The sequence below is a fragment of the Salvelinus sp. IW2-2015 genome, linkage group LG28 (genome assembly GCF_002910315.2).
Source record: "Salvelinus sp. IW2-2015 linkage group LG28, ASM291031v2, whole genome shotgun sequence".
Classification (NCBI taxonomy): domain Eukaryota; kingdom Metazoa; phylum Chordata; class Actinopteri; order Salmoniformes; family Salmonidae; genus Salvelinus; species Salvelinus sp. IW2-2015.
The window spans coordinates 16,591,346-16,604,810 of record NC_036868.1 but is presented as its reverse complement, the minus strand read 5'-3'; the positions used below and the strand labels follow the sequence as shown (position 1 = coordinate 16,604,810).

Below are 13,465 nucleotides of genomic sequence, written 5' to 3'. Positions count from 1 at the left end.
AGAAATATGCAATATCCTCCTTTGCATATTTGGGAATTCTTCTGTTTTAATGAGCTCCGACACCAAACAAGACCAACTGTGGTTGGTCCGAACTAGACCAAATCTGAACTAGACCAAATCTGAAAACAATCATAGACGTCTATGTTTCACATGTTTGGACAATCAAAGTAAAGCACAGTAGAGCTCAGTAGAGTACAGTACAGTACAGCATAGTACAGTATAGTTCAGTACATTAGAGGTCAATACAGTACAGTAGAGTACAATAAAGTTAAGTATAGTTCAGAACATTATAGTGTACTAAACTCTAGTGTGCTCCATTGTGCTCCATTGTGTACTGTACTCTACTCTATTCTACTCAACTGTACAAAACAATAGGTTACTCTACTTTTCATTACTGTGCTGTACAGTGCTGTCCAACTTGTGAAACATAGACGCCAGTTTGGTAACTGAATTTCGAGTTTTAATTACTTAATAATTCATAGCTGACTTCTCAGACCATGATACCTCCTCTGGGAAGTTTGAATACATTTGTTTTTGTTTACTTGATGCAATGATGGTTATGCTTTCTGACTCTGCTTCCTTGAGTTTAGTGCAACATCTAAAGTAGAACTTGGTTGATATGATGGTTAAGAAAGTGTAAGAAATGGGTCAAGTGAGCTCCATGCAGAATTGAGAGAAATGTCATGTGCCTCTTGTTTGTTTCTATGGCCTCCTTGCAATATCCTATATCATATGTGAGCACCTACTGTATGGTACTTCATATAGCCTGCTCTTTGTTTTACATTATATTGGCTGAGTGAGATGGGTTGTGCTCAACCCACGCCTAAATGAACAGACTTCAGCTATGTAGCATAGCTTGGAGCTGCTTGGATAGGCTACTCAACTCATTCAGAGATTAATTAATGAAAAAATCTTCGATTGCAACCTGATTCACTTTTTGGGATTATATAGAGAATACGCCTAATGACGCCCTATTTTATCCAGCTATATATGGATTTCAATGGCATCCAAATAGGAGCCAGCGCGATTTCCTGTTAGTCCAATCTAGATGCGATGTGTTGAATTCCGTAATGAAGTCAGCACATGTCACTATTGTAAATTACGGAACGCAATGATTCTGCTGTGGTCGATTTACTCGCCGCGGTAGTTTGTAGGCGCATCACCAAAGCGCTCAACTGAGGATCCCAGCCACTGACTAGTGCAATTTCTGTCCACCGGCTATATTACCACAAGAACATTTACAAAGTATTTTCGATTTTTTTATTGGCAATTTTGTGGAAGGAGACAGTATTATTTTGTGGACAGTATTATTTTGGTGGAAAGTGAACAAAACTAAAGGGATGACTGAACACTTGTAAGGTAAGTAATTCCAAAAGACTCACATTGTTATTTTTATTCTATACTTCTCTTTGTGGAGAACTAATAAGAATTTTGACAAAATATTGACATGAATGTGAAATTTAGTCAAGGGTAGATATTACATTTCTGGTTACAATGTTGTACTGTCACGCTGGTATAAAGGATTTGGAGACAGGCGCCGGAATACACAATATGGGGTTTTAAAACACCCAAAACAAACACGTATACAAAAACCCTGGGCTGTACCCAAGCGAAAGAGCGAGGGTAACCTCGTTGAACGACACCCGTAAAGCACGTAGCATAACAGCGGCACCAACACATAGGTACTCACACGACCAACGGACATGGGAACAATAATCGACAGGACAATGGTGAACAATGGGCACACTTATACAATTACTAAACAACTGGGAATAGGGACCAGGTGTGCGTAATGACAGTTCCGGAGGGATCCGTGACATGTACAGTAGGCCTAGCCTACGCCTAGATCAGACCGACAGGGAGTGCGTTTTGGTACACCAGAACATTCATTTCCAATGGACCACTGCGTTTGCCTTGCAGAATTGCGTTGCAGAGGGAGTTGCAGTGTGTTCTGTGTTCTGTGTGATGCATATACATCAACTTGTATGCATGGACGTGATAGAAATAGTAGCAAAAGGTGAATGTTCAACTTTTGTTGCACACATATCCAGTAACAATTTTGAATTACATAATGGAAAAGTTTGACTGATATTTTATTAAGCAGCGTTGATGCAATTGTTTTGTCAGTCTGATCGAGGAATATCATTGCTCAATGCGCTGTCAAGAAGCAAGGAATGTGTTGCATCGATTTAGGCTACATCATTATCACTTCTGCAACTATCTCTAGGTAGCCTAATAAACCATATGAGAGCAAACAAGGCATTTTATAGGCTATAAGCAACTATAGTATATCCATTGGGATTTATGTCATCGTGCATAGGACTATCCCACTGGGCACAGACATCAGTTCAATGTCTAGTTTTGGTTGAGTTGTTTAACTAATGAGAATTTAGCATGAAATCAACAACAAATGTCACCACATCATTGGATTTAAGTTAAAAGTTGGCCCAAAAAAACATGAAATGACCTTACATTGATGACTGATTGTCAAACAAATCACTTCAAAAAGTAAGCTACCTGTGCATGTTCATACACTCCAAAATAGTATCCAAACAGTGTATTGTGCACCAGCCTTTTGATGAATGGAAAGTCACATCTGTTACAAAACAGCAATTGTCATTAGGTCTACACTCCTCTGGCCTGAATTAATTAATGCGTCTCGCTGACAAATTACCTTTTTTATAGAAAGAAAAACCTGAAAAGGGGCAATCCATCCACCGTATCACAACAAAAGAATCACGCTACACGTTAGCACCTTCGTTCTGATACTGCTTGGAAAAGCAACGCAGAAGTTGGAGAAATCCAACGCGTGAGATTCACTGCATGCACTGCAACCTACTCCAGCAGATGAGTTGCAGCGGTGCAGAATCCCTCCCATTGAAATTAATGGACTTCCACCGGAACACATACAGTTTTACGCAGTTGGTGTGCTTGAGGCTTATACATAATGCATGCATGCATAATACATTGCAGATGGAAGACCAAGGCCTAAAGTACATGATGTATGCAGTGCACATATGACTCTGGAGGAAAAGTTGATGCAGAGCTGCAGGCTCATATTTGGAGATAGTTAAAACAGCACTTTTTATTTACTTATCGGCTGTGGCCACAGACACAAATCTGATTAGATAATGCTCACTCATATCTACATTTTCGTTTATCTTCAGAAAATATCTGAACCGAGGAAATTGCATCGTTTGTAACAATCTAGCATTAGTGAGATGTGAATATATCTTAAAATATTTTAAGTTGTATATAAAAGAGTTTAATGTAAAGGGTTTGCATTCCAAATCGCATTCTCTTGCTGAGAACAGAGAAATGTGTCATAGTACACAAGTAGACAAGTTTTGGGCTAAGATACATTCGATTTCCAATGCAATATCTCCAGCAAAGGGTTCAGGGAACTTGACAAAAACGACTTTCCTATTTGCATATCACACATACATTTCTCCCATGTATTTATTTCTGCCGTTTATGTACACGTGCAGAAGCATCAAAGGGAAAGTGGAAGTGTAGTCATTATACTCGTGAAAAGCTTGGCCTTTCAGATTGCTGCATCAGCCACAATCAACATTCAGAATCTTCATGTCAATATACGAAGTCATCCCTCTCCTCCCCATTAAAATGCAGCCCTATCAATTATGTTTTTCCACTTATTCTACTTGTAAAAAGATCAAATTGTATGAAAATCAATGATAATCCACCTCACAGAAGATCATTGGACCTGACGTTCGATAGACCACAATACTCTCAAACAGAGTAGTCATTCCCTCCGCAAGGCAATCAAATAAGCAAAATGTCAGTATAGAGACAAAGTCGCAATTCAACAGCTCAGACACGAGACGTATGTGGCAGGGTCTACAGACAGGGTTTACATCACGGACAATCACCGACTTCCAGACAAACTAAACACCTTATTTGCCTGCTTTGAGGATAATACAGTGCCACCGACGCGGCCCGCTACCAAGGACTGTGGGTTCTCCTTCTCCGTGGCCAACGTGAGTAAGACATTTAAACGTGTTAACCCTCGACAGGTTGCTGGCCCAGACGGCATCCCTAGCCACATCCTCAGAGCATGCGCAGAACAGCTGGCTGGTGTGTATACGGACATATTCAATCTCTCCCTATCCCAGTCTGCTGTCCCCACATGCTTCAAGATGTCCACCATTGTTCCTGTACCCAGGAATGCAAAGGTAACTGAACTAAATGACTATCGCCCTGCTGCAGTCACTTCTGTCATCATGAAGTGCTTTGAGAGACTAGTCAAGGATCGTATCACCTCCACCTTACCTGACATCCCACTTAAATTTGCTTACTGCCCCAATAGGTCCACTGACGATACAATCGCCATCACACTGCACACTGCCCTATCCCATCTGGACAAGAGGTGTGTGCTCAGCCCCCTCCTGTAATCCCTGTTCACCCATGACTGCATGGCCATGCACACCTCCAACTCAATCAACAAGTTTGCAAACGACACAACTCACTCAACGTCAAAGGAGATTATCGTGGACGTCAGGAAACAGCAGAGGGCCCCCTATCCACATTGACGGGACAGCAGTGGAGAAGGTGGACAGTTCCTCGGCATACATATCACTGACAAACTGAAATGGTCCACCCACACAGACAGTGTGGTGAAGAAGGTGCAACAGCGCCTCTTCATCCTCAGGAGGCTGAAGAAATTTGTCTTGTCACCAAAAACACTCACAAAGTTTTATAGATGCACAACTGAGAGCATCCTGTTGGGCTGCATCACCGCCTGGTACGGCAACTGTACCGCCCACAACCGCAGGGCTCTCCAGAGTGTGGTGCGGTCTGCACAACGCATCACTGGGGCAAACTACCTGCCCTCCAGGACACCAGAAGCTGTTTTTCAATCTCAAGGCCATCAGACTGTTAAATCCCTCTGAAACATCCTGCTTTAAAATAATTGATGTGCCGACTGCCCTCAGTCTGTAGTGTCTACCCCCTAGATTAAAGCTCTCATATGCAGTAGCCTAGTTTAACAGTGAAAGGGAGGTTCATGAAAGATTTTTTCAAATATAACCACTGGGAAGAACTAAGGTTTGAATACAACATAGCATTTGTATTTGTTCTAAAAATCAGTTGTCTTCGCTTAGGTCACATTGGAAAATATGTCATTGGACTTGTGTCCCTTCTTTGTTGAATAGCTCCTTAAAGAGACATTATTTTCTCACAGAGGTTGAATGATTTCTCAGGTCTGCATGACAAACTGTGGATGCGCTATAGATGTTTGTAACCATAAACAAACAATGCACTAAAATTGTTAATTTCAACACACTCCATTGATCGTGGACTACAGGAAATGTAGGACCATGCATGCTCCCATCCACATAAACGGGGCTTTAGTGAAGCAGATCGAGAGCTTCAAGTTCCTCGGTGTCCACATCACAATGGACCTATCATGGTCCAAACACACCAACACAGTTGTGAAGAGGGCAGATCCCTCTTGGGATCTGAAAAGATTTGGCATGGGCCCTCAGGTCCTCAAAAAATTCTACAGCTACACCATTGAGAGCATCCGGACTGGCTGCATCACCGCCTGGTAACTGCTCGGCATCCGACCGCAAGGCGCTGCATAGTGTAGTGCGTACAGCCCAGTATCACTGGGGTTGAGCTCCCTGCCATCCACAACCTCTATATCAGGTGGTGTCAGGCCCGCAAAATGCTACCGCATGGCAAGCAGTACCGAAGCACCAAGTCTGGGACTAAAAGGCTCCTGGACAGCTTCTACCCCCAAGCGATAAGTCTGCTGAACAGTTAATCAGATGGCTAGCAGGACTATTTACACTGACCCCCTTTTTTTCCATATCTCTATGCACCACTCACAAAACGTCTCTACCCACCAACATCACACACCACACACACACACCCCTACACACACACACCACACACACACACCACACACACAACACACACACACACACACACACACACACACGACACACACACACACCACACACACACACAGACACAGACACACACACACACAACACACACACAACCACACTGAACACACCACAACACACACACACACACACACACACCACACACACACACACACAACCACACACACCACACACACACACACACACACACACAGCACACACACACACACACACACACACACACACACACACACACACACACACACACGACACACACACACCACACTACACACACACACACACACACACACACACACACACACCGCACACACACACACCACACACACACACCACACCACCACACACACAACACACACACACACACACACACAACACACACACCACACACACACGTACTAACACTACACTAACACTGCAACACACACCAAACTACCACCGAACCACCACACACACACACCCACCACCACACCACAACCACACATCACACAACACACACACACACCCACACACAGCACAACACACACACACACACACACTCTTTCACACAGTATTCAGACCCCTTGATTTATTCCACATTTTGTTACTTTGCATAAAATTTAGCAAATTTATTAAAAAGAAAAAACTGAAATATAATTTTCACATAAGTATTCAGACCCTTTACTCAGTACTTTGTTGAAGCACCTTTGGCAGCGATAACAGCCTCTAGTCTTCTTGGCTATGACGCTACAAGCTTGGCACACCTGTATTTGGGGAGTTTCTCCATTCTTCTCTGCAGATCCTCTCAAGCTCTGTCAGGTTGGATGGGGAGCGTCGCTGCAAAGCTGCAGGCCTCCAGAGATGTTCGATCGAGTTCAAGTCCGGACTGCCACCACAATGCTTCACCGTAGGTATGGTGCCAGGTTTCCTCAAGACGTGACATTTGGCATTCAGGCCAAAGAGTTCAATCTTGGTTTCATCAGACCAGAGAATCTCGTTTCTCATGGTCTGAGAGTCGTTTAGGTGCCTTTTGGCAAACTCCAAGCGGGCTGTCATGTGCCTTCTACTGAGGAGTGGCTTCCATCTGGCCACTCTACCATAAACGCCTGACTGGTGGAGTGCTGCAGAGATGGTTGTCCCTCTGGAAGGTTCTCCCATCTCCACTGAGGAACTCTGGAGCTCTGTCAGAGTGACCACTGGGTTCTTGGTCACCTCCCTGACCAAGGCCCTTCTCCCCCGATTGCTCAGTTTGGCCGTGCGACCAGCTTTAGGAAGAGTCTTGGTGGTTCCAAACTCCAAATTTAAGAATGACGGAGGCCACTGTGTTCTTGGGGACCTTCAATGCTGCAGAAATTTTTGGTACCCTTCCCCAGATCTGTGCCTCGAGCCAATCCTGTCTCGGGGCTCTACGGCTCTACCTCATTCCTTGGTTTTTGCTCTGACATGCACTGTCAACTGTGGGACCTTATATAGACAGGTGTGTGCCTTTACAAATCCTGTCCAATCAATTGAGTTTACCACAGATGGACTCCAATCAAGTTGTAGAAACATCTCAAGGATGATCAATGGAATCAGGATGCACCTGAGCTCAATTTCGAGTCTCATAGCAAAGGGTCTGAATACTTATGTAAATAAGGTATTTCTGTTGATTATTTTCATAAATTAGCAAAAAATTGTAAAAACCTGTTTTCACTTTGTCATTATGGGGTATTGTGTGTAGATTGATGAGGGGGAAAATTATTTAATCATTTTTAGAATAAGGCTGTAACGTGACAAAATGTGGAAAAAGTCAAGGGGTCTGAATACTTTCCGAATGCACTGTACGCTGCTGCTACTCTTGTCACGCCCTGACCTTAGAGACCTTAGAGATGACCTTAGAGGTGTGACTCGGGTGGGAAAATCTATGTTTTCTTTGTTGTTTTGCCGTGTGCGGTTCCCAATCAGAGGCAGCTGTCTATCGTTGTCTCTAATTGGGGATCATATATAAGTTGTCATTTTCCGTTTGGGTTTTGTGGGGTGTTGTTTTCTGTTTAGGTTGTTTCCCTGACAGAACTGTGCGCTTTCGTTTTCTCCGTTTGTCATTTTGTGAACATTAAATCATGAACACTGTCCACGCTGCGCTTTGGTCTCATTCCGACGACGAACGTTACAACTCTGTTGTCTATCCGGATTGCCTAGTCACTTTTACCCCTACCTACAGTACACGTGCTGTACATATTACCTAATCTACCTCATATCCCTTCACATTGACTCGGTACCACTACTCCTTGTACTGTATAAAGCCTTGTTATTGTTATTTTATTGTGTTCATATTTAAACATTTTATTTAGCACATAAAAAAAATGACAAAAACTTTAAAACTTTGAATTGTTGGGAGAGAGCTTGTAAGTAAGCATTTCACGGTAAAGTCTACACCTGTTGTATTTGGCGCATGTGACAAATAACATTTCATTTGATTTATTTTTCTATTATACTCCGCAGTATTTGTATTTGTAATGATGTTTGACCGAATTCTCAAAGCCCGTCACAGTCAATACTAAGTCATGTGATTCACTAGATTTGATTAAACATCAACAATACAAGTCCTTATTATTTTTTGGAACACCAACAATCATCTGTAACTTCAAGTCAAGAAATGTATAGAGCAGGCAGGCAAGCGGAGAAAAGTCCACAAGGCACATTTTACTAACATGGTCTTAACTTGTAAGCTCTGCATGGAATATTATAGCATTATTCATGAATTTAATGTATTAAAGCAAAACAAATGTATTTCAAGTCAGCCACAGTAGCCTACAGGGGGTGAGAGCACCAAGTTGACTGTCTTAAGTTATTTCATATATTTACTTAACCTTATATCATTATCATTCCCTTGAAGACATGTGCATTTGCTGTCAGACTGAATGTCTCACTTTTTTTATGGTGCTAGATTCTGCTACCACCTTTCTTGAGGTCATACAGTTCTTTATCGGGATGTTCTCTCTTTTTAATATGTTCATTGGAATATCTTCTATAGAAGAAGTCCTGCTGTACAGAGTCAGACCCTTCTGCCTTGGCATGGACTGCTCATCACTGATTCAAATAAACAGACAGTTTCCCAAGAAGTATTACACATACTATATGTACTATATGGTATCATTATACACTGTCGGAAATGTTTATATCTACCCTGCATCTCTACCACGTATGGCCATTCATCTCCAAACAGAATTTCAAGTTACATTTTAGTTACACTCAAACAGTTCCAGTAATTATTATTTCAATAGTGGCACACACGTCTTTTAGCCATACAAAAGGATTGTGTGACACCCAGATATTTCTTTACAGTTAATTAACTATTCATTCAACTTTTACATTATAGTCATTTAGCAGATGCTCTTATCCAGAGCGACTTACAATAGTGATTATATACATTTTCATACTGGTCCACCATGGGAATCAAACCAACAACCAGGGTGCCCTGGTGTTTCAAGCGCCATGCTCTACCAACTGAGCCACACAGTTAATTATATTGTGTGGTTGTTTTGTGGTGTCTCTCGGAGTCGTCAAAAATACTGAAGTTTTAGGACCTGCCGGTGTTTTACACGTGATTGACAGACGTTGGGCGTACATTGGGGGGAGCCATAATAATCTGATACTGGAAGCATCCCCTAAAGGGGATTCTGAAATCCTTTTTTCTGAAATGATTTGTTTTAAAAGCTTCTTTTTTTTAAAGAAACCAAATATTACCAACGTGACTGTTCACAGATCTCCTCATGTGTCACTGACTCATTTTATGTAGGCCTACACCATGACTTGTCAAATACTAAGAGCATAATAAAGTGAGAGATGATGTGACTGTGCAAACTTCTGTTAGAATGTTTTAGTATTCTTCAGAGAGTGTGGTACCTAGGCTGAATTGCAGAAAACTGCACTGCTGGAAACCTGGAGCAAGGAAAAAATAACATTCTCCTCGCATATTGTGATTTTGTTTAATCTGGTCGACTTTGATGAAGTGTTTTGACACTGACAAAAACTATTTTGGGGTGTGCAATGTTGTAGCTTCGACACAATGGCGGAATGATTGGCTCGCACCTGGCCTTCAGAGTTATAGAAAAAGTTAACCTTTTGTCTGACTTGTTGGGAAAGGTCAGCTGTAAATGGACGATTGCTTTGTGAGATGAAGTAGATTTTTAAGGCAGAAGTGCCCACTCAGAATTGCCTGGCTGGCTGCTGGTTCTCATAGCTGAGACACACCTTCAGAGGTTGAGGGTGTCTGTCACAGGATTCACTGCACTGATACTGGCCACAACAAACAAACTCCCCAGTCCACACGTACAGTGCCTAGTGAAAGTCTACACACCCCTTGCGCAGTCTTCACATTTGCCTACCGATGTACATAACCTACTCCACATTTCTAAATTGAACGAAAAACTATAGAACATTTTCCAAATGAATGAGATAAAAAAGTATTGATTGTGTATGTCTTCACACCCCAGAGTTAATACTTGGTGGAAGCACCTTTGGCAGCCATTACAGTTGTGAAACATTTTAAAAAGATTCTACCAACTTTGCACAACTGCTAAGGAAATATTACTAAAAACATTGTCAACATTGCTCATGCTCAGTAAATTTGTTTGTGAGTCACTGATGGACAGCAATATTCAAACATTGTCTCTGATTGTCGAGCAGATTTAAGTCAGGACTGAGACTGGACCATTCAGGAACACTCAACACCTATTGGAAGGCCATTCTGTGTTTGGCATTAAAATGTGTGTAATTGTCCCTCTGAAAAACACAACTCTATCGCAGGGTTAGGGATTTAGAAGACTATGGCAGGGTTAGGGATTTAGAAGACTATGGCAGGGTTAGGGATTTAGAAGACTATGGCAGGGTTAGGTATTTAGAAGACTTGGCAGGGTTAGGTCTTTAGACGATGTGCAGGGTTAGGTATTTAGAAGACTGTGGCAAGGGTTAGGTTATTAGAAGACTGATGGCAGGGTTAGGTATTTAGAAGATATGGCAGGGTTGGTATTTAGAAACATGTCGCAAGGGGTATAGGTATTTAGAAGATATGGCAGGGTTAGGTATTTAAAGACTATGGCAGGGTTAGGTATTAGAGACTATGGCAGGGTTAGGTATTAGAAACTATGGGCAAGAGTTGTAATTTAGAAGACTATGGCAGGGTTTAGGTATTTTAGAAGACTATGGCAGGGTTAGGTATTTAGAAGACTATGGCAGGGTAAGGTATTTAGAAGACTATAGATCTGAGAGACTAATCAGGGTATGTTAGAAAGACTATGGCAGGTTAGGTATTCAGAAGACTATGCAGGGTTAGGTTATTTAGAAGACTTGGCAAGGGTTAGGTATTGTAGAAGACTATGGCAGGGTTAGAGTGGGTTAATTTTAGAAGACTATTGGCAGGGTTAAGGATTGGTTTAGAAGACTATGGCAGGGTTAGGTTATTTAGAAGACTATGCAGAGGTTAAGGTATTTAGAGATAGGCAGGGTTATGGGATTTAAGAAGACTAATGGCAGGGTATGGTATTTAGAAGATAAGTGGCAGGGTTCGGGTATTTAGAAGCACTAATGCGCAGGTGTAGGTATTTCAGAAAGACTATGGCAGGCGTTAGGTATTTAGAATATGAGTTTAGCGTATTTAGAGACAGGCAGTTAGGTATTTAGAAGACATGGCCATGGATTCAGCTGGGCAATTAGGTATTTAGAAGATAAGTGACAAGGTTTGGTATTTAGAAGACACTATGGGCAGGTGTGTATAGAAGAGTGCCGGTGTTAGGTATTAAAAGACTATGGCAGGGTTAGGGTATTTAGAAGACTGTGCAGGGATTTGGTATTTAGAAGACATGGCATGGGTTAGGTATTTAGAGACTTGGGCAGGGTTTAGGTATTTAGGAAGACTAATGGCAGGGTTAGGTCATTTAGAAGAACTAGTGGGCAGGTTTGGTATTTAGAAGACTATGCAGGGTTAGCGGTATTTAGAAGCATAGTGGCAGGGTTAGGTATTAGAAGACTATGGCAGGTTAGGGATTTAGAAGAGCTATGGCAGGGTGTGGGTATTAGAAGACTATGGCAGGGTAGGTATTTTAAGCAAGACTGTGGCAGGGTTCGGTATGTTGAAAGACTATGCAGGGTTAGGTATTTAGAAGACATGTGGCAGGGTTAGGTATTTTAGCAGACTAATGGCAGGGTTAGGTATTTAGAAGACTATGGCAGGGTTAGGTATTTAGAAGATCTATGGCAGGGAGGTATCTTAGAAGACTATGGCCAGGGTTAGGATTTAGAAGACTTATGGCAGGTTTGGTATTAGAAGACTATGGCAGGGTTAGGTATTTTAGAGCATAATGGCAGGGTTAGGTATTTAGAAGACTATGGCAGGGTTTAAGGTATTTAGAAGACTGTGGCAGGGTTAGGTATTTAGAAGACTGTGGCAGGGTTAGGTATTTAGAAGACTGTGGCAGGGTTAGGTATTCAGAAGACTTTGGCAGGGTTAGGTATTTAGAAGACTGTGGCAGGGTTTTTATCCGGGCTTTGCTCCTTTTGTATTTATTTTCATCATGACAAACTCTCCAGTCCCTGCTGATGACAAGCATACCCATAAAATGATGCTGCCACCACAATACTTGACTTAGGCTATACGCTTTAGGCTACAGATGAAAAAAGGTATGATGAACTTCACAGGGATGAAAGTGCATGGTATGAGTTTGATGCTCCTTTCCAATAAAATGTCAAGGGTCTTATTCTGGTGACATGATGATCGATGCTTGGCTGCCATTTGACAAAAAAAAATGTTATCTAGCTCTTTTGTCCATAATAATATCATCATGTAGGCTATACCTGCATATATATCTGCCAGCTGGCTGTTGGCTAGAGTGAATGTGCCAAGACTAGAGTGGGCACATTCTCTATATAATGTTAAAAAAAAATTGTGACAAAACCATCAGTAGAGTTGAAAATGCGAAGGAAACCCATTTAACTTGTAATTTTTATTCGGTGTATGGGAATTTACTGTAAAAGCAATTTTTATGTGCACTACCTCATCACCCACAGCCTTTCATCCACAATATGTCAATTTGATGAAAACACATCTCTGGTGGGAAAATGTGCATATTGTTTTTGTGCGGATTTTAGAATATTCAAATGAAAATATGTAACCAATTGGATGGGAACTTAGCTTAATGACTCCCAAGCAAATTTATTGAGCTTGAGCAATTTTAACAAAAACAATGGATAAATGTTTCCCTAACAGTTGGGCAAAGTTGTTAGAATCATATTCAAAAATGTTCACAGCTGTAATGGCTGCTGAAGGTGCTTCCACCTAGCATTGTCTCTGGGGTGTGAAGACATGCAATCATACATGCAATTTTTTGGGGTGGGAAAATGTTATTGACATTTTTTTAACTTTTAAAATGTGGAGTAGGTTGTGTAGATCGGTAGGTGAAAAATCCAATCAATTCCCTTTTGAGATTTAATTTGAAGGCAGATAAATGTGAAGGCTGTGCAAAGCGTGTGTCACAACTCCTGCCGAAGGTGGCTCCCCTTCCTGTTCGGGTGGCGCTCGGCGG

At 41.8% G+C, this 13,465-nt stretch overlaps 1 protein-coding gene across 1 annotated transcript in view; it reads left to right on the top strand.

Moving 5' to 3' along the window:
• The first annotated feature begins 1,090 nt into the window (after positions 1 to 1,090).
• LOC111954516 (opsin-5-like) overlaps positions 1,091 to 13,465 on the top strand; it is a 30,792-nt gene continuing 18,417 nt past the window's right edge. Inside the window, exon 1 of the mRNA XM_023974303.2 lies at positions 1,091 to 1,359. The gene's annotated coding sequence lies outside the window, so the exon portion shown is untranslated. The remainder of the gene's footprint in view (positions 1,360 to 13,465) is intronic.